This window comes from Rhinopithecus bieti, unplaced genomic scaffold (genome assembly GCF_001698545.2).
Source record: "Rhinopithecus bieti isolate Rb0 unplaced genomic scaffold, ASM169854v2 scaffold_9981, whole genome shotgun sequence".
NCBI classification, from domain to species: Eukaryota; Metazoa; Chordata; class Mammalia; order Primates; family Cercopithecidae; genus Rhinopithecus; species Rhinopithecus bieti.
This window is the reverse complement of record NW_016806838.1, coordinates 4,902,081-4,906,249: the sequence shown is the minus strand read 5'-3', so window position 1 is coordinate 4,906,249 and position 4,169 is coordinate 4,902,081.

The window sequence follows — 4,169 nt, the reverse complement described above, 5'->3', positions numbered from 1 at the left end:
AAAAAAAAAAAAAAAAAAAAGGGCCATCTGAGTGGCCAGGTGTGGTGGCTCACGCCTGTAATCCCAGCATTTTGGGAGGCCAAGGTGGGCAGATCACGTGGTCAGGAGTTCGAGACCAGCCTGGCCAACATAGTGAAACTCCATCTCTACTAAAAATACAAAACAATTAGCCATGCGTGGTGGTGGGCACCTGTAATCCCAGCTACTTGGGAGGCTGAGGCAGGAGAATTGCCTGAACCTGGGAGGCGGAGGTTGCAGTGAGCCGAGATCGCGCCACTGCACTCCAGCCTGGACGACAGTGCGAGACTTTGTCTCAAAAAAAAAAAAAAGGGTCAGGCGCAGTGGTTTATGCCTGTAATCCCAGCACTTTGGGAGTCCGAGGCAGGCAGATTACCTAAGGTCAGGAGTTCAAGACAAGCCTGGCCAACATGGTGAAACCCTGTCTCTACTAAGAACACAAAAATTAGCCGGGCATGGTGGCAGGCACCAGTAATCCCAGCTACTCAGGATGCTGAGGCAGGAGAATCACCTGAAAGCGGGAGGTGGAGGTTGCAGTGAGCTGAGATTGCACTCTAGCCTGGGGGACAAGAATGAGACTTTGTCTCAGAAAAAAAAAAGGAAAAAGAAAAAGCCAGCTGAGGCCGGGCACGGTGGCTCACATCTGTAATCCCAGCACTTTGGGAGGTTGAGGCGGATGGATCATGATGCCAAGAGATCAAGACCATCCTGGCCAACATGGTGAAACCCTGTCTCTACTAAAATTACAAAAAGCTGGGCATTGTGGTGTGTGCCCGTAGTCCCAGCTACTTGGGAGGCTGAGGCAGGAGGATTGCTTGAACCTGGGAAGTGGAGGTTGCAGTGAGCTGAGATCACACCACTGCACTCCAGCCTGGTGACAGAGTGAGACTCTGTCCAAAAGAAAAAAAAAAAGGCCAACTGGAAAAATGGGAATCAACCAAATGTCCACCAAGAGGTGAATGGTTAAATTTAAATAAACTATAGCCATCTGGGTGCCATGGTGCATGCCTGTAATCCCAGCACTTCAGGAGGCCAAGATGGGCTAATCACTTTAGGCCAGGATTTCGAGACCAGCCTGGCCAACATAGCAAAATCCCCTCTCTACCAAAAAAAAAAAAAAAAAAAAAAAATTAGCCGGGCGTGGTAGTGCATGCCTGTGGTCCCAGCTACTTGGGAGGTTAAGGTGGGAGAATCACTTGAGCCCAGGAGGCAGAGGTTGCAGTGAGCCTAGATCACACCACTGCCCTCCAGTGTGGGTGAGAATGAAACCCTGTCTCAAAAATAGATAAATAAACAAACAAACTATGCCACATCCTATCCACACAATGGAATAAAAATGCAACCCTGGCCAGGCGTGGTGATTCACACCTGTAATCCTAGCACTTTGAGAGGCTGAGGCAGGTGGACTGCCTAAGCTCAGGGGTTCGAGACCAGCCTGGGCAACACGGTGAAACCCTGTGTCTACTAAAATACAAAAAATTAGCCAGTGTGGTGGCGTGCACCTGTAGTCCCAGCTACTTGGGAGGCTGAGGCAGAAGAATTACTTAAACCTGGGAAGTGGAGGTTGCACACTGAGCTGAGATCACACCACTGCACTCCAGCCTGGGCGACAGAGCGAGACTCCGTCTCCAAAAAAAAATTATCATAATGCAACCCTAAATACAAGTGAGTCAGCTAGCTGCTAGCTGTGTCCAGTTATCTCTAAGATAAACTGATAAACTTAGCCAAATTCTAAGTGATCCGCCCGCCTCAACCTCCCAAAGTGCTGAGATTACAGGTGTGAGCCAACATGCCAAAAGGTATAGTGTGCTACCTTTTGTCAAGGGCAGGAGGTAGGGCAGAGTAAACATGATCTTATTTGTTTCTTTTGGCACAGAGAAACCTCAGAAAGTTACATTAAAAAACTAATAAAAGTAGTGGCTGGGCGTGGTGGGTCACGCCTGTAATCCCAGCACTTTGGGATGCTGAGGAGGGTGAATCACCTGGGGTTAGGAGTTCCAGACCAGCCTGGCCAACATAGTAAAACCCTGGCTCTACTGAAAATACAAAAAAATAGCTGAGTGTGGTGACGGGCGCCTGTAATCCCAGCTACTACGGAGGCTGAGGCAGGAGAATCGCTTGAATCCAGAAGGTGGCGGTTGCAGTAAGCTGAGATCATGCCATTGCACTCAAGCCTGGGCAACAAGAGCGAAACTCCATCTCAAAAAAAAGAAAGAAAGAAAGAAAGAAAGAAGGAGGGAGGGAGGGAGGGAGGGAGGGAGGGAAGGAGGNAGGGTTGGGAGGGAGACTTTCCACTGAATGCCTTTAAAATGTTTTACACCAGGTAAATGTGTTTCCTATTTAAAAATTAAAGGAAAAGTAACTAGGCAGGAGAGTTTGGTTTGAGCCTAGCAACTCAGTGTGGTCCATGAACCAACAACATCTGTACCTCCTAGGATCTTATTAGAAATGCAGAATCCGGCCGCGTGCGGTGGCTCACGCCTGTAATCCCAGCACTTTGGGAGGCCGAGGCGGGCGGATCACAAGGTCAGGAGATCGAGACCATTGTGAAACCCCGTCTCTACTAAAATACAAAAAATTAGCCGGGCGCTGTGGCGGGCGCCCGTAGTCCCAGCTACTCGGGAGGCTGAGGCAGGAGAATGGCGTGAACCCGGGAGGCGGAGCTTGCAGTGAGCCGAGATCGTGCCACTGCACTCCAGCCTGGGCGACAGAGCGAGACTCCACCTCAAAAAAAAAAAAAAAAAAGAAAAAAGAAAAAAAAGAAATGCAGAATCCTGGCAGGGTGCTGTGGCTCACGCCTGTAATCCCAGTACTTTGGGAGGCCAAGGCGGGTGGATCATTTGAGATTAGGAGTCCGAGACCAGCCTGGTCAACATTATGAAACCCCGTCTCTACTAAAAATACACAAATGAGCCGAGCATGATGGCGGGTGCCTGTAATCCCAGCTACTCGGGAGTCTGAGGCAGAAGAATAGCTTGAGCCGGGGAGGTGAAGGTTGCAGTGAGCAGACATTGCACCACTGCACTCCAGCCTCAGCGACAGCTCAAAAACAAACAAACAAAAAGAAATGCAGAATCTAGGGCCTCATCCCAGACCTTGGGCAACCTCTCTGAGCCTCAGTTTGTTCATCTGCAAAATGGGCTATTATTATTATTATTATTTTTTTTTTTTGAGACGGAGTCTCGCTCTGTCGCCCAGGCTGGAGTGTAGTGGCTGGATCTCAGCTCACTGCAAGCTCCGCCTCCCGGGTTTACGCCATTCTCCTGCCTCAGCCTCCCGAGTAGCTGGGACTACAGGCGCCCGCCAGCTCGCCCGGCTAGTTTTTGTTTTTATATTTTTTTTAGTAGAGGCGGGGTTTCACCATGTTCGCCAGGATGGTCTCAATCTCCTGACCTCGTGATCCGCCCGTCTCAGCCTCCCAAAGTGTTGGGATTACAGGCTTGAGCCACCGCACCCGGCCTCAAAATGGGCTACTGAGGTCATTTTGAGATTCAGTGAGCAGATGAACTACCCAGCAGAAAATCTGTGTTTGAACAAGGTCCCCACAGGATTCAGGTGCATGATAACATTGGAGAAGCTCTGTCCTAAAGTCAGTGGCTATCAGAATGCTGTATGGGATTCTGAGTAGGCAAGGCTTAGTAGTGACAGCTATGTTTTAAGAATGTTCATCTAACAACTGGATGGATGATGTATGGGAAGGAGAGCGCACAGGCTGAGGGGCTAATTGATGGGTTAACTGGTTAGCTAGTTGGTTAATTGATATAAGCAGGAGGGGATGGGGGCCAGGACGTGTGTGCTGGTGGTGAAAACAGAGCAGAGTTGTTAGTTTGTGGGACATTTCCTAGGAAGAAAGGAAGGGTGGCCGGGCGCAGTGGCTCATGCCTGGAATCCCAGCGCTTTGGGAGGCCAAGGTGGGTGGATTAACTGAGGTCAAGAGTTTGAGACCAGCCTGGCCAACATGACGAAACTCTATCTCTACTAAAAATACAAAAATTAGCTAGGCATAGTGGAACATGCTTGTAATCCCAGCTACTCGGGAGGCTGAGGCATAATAATCACTGGAACCCAGGAGGCAGAAGTTGCAGTGAGCTGAGATCGTACCACTGCACTCCAGCCTGGGTGACCGAGTGAGACTCTGTCTCAAAAAAAAT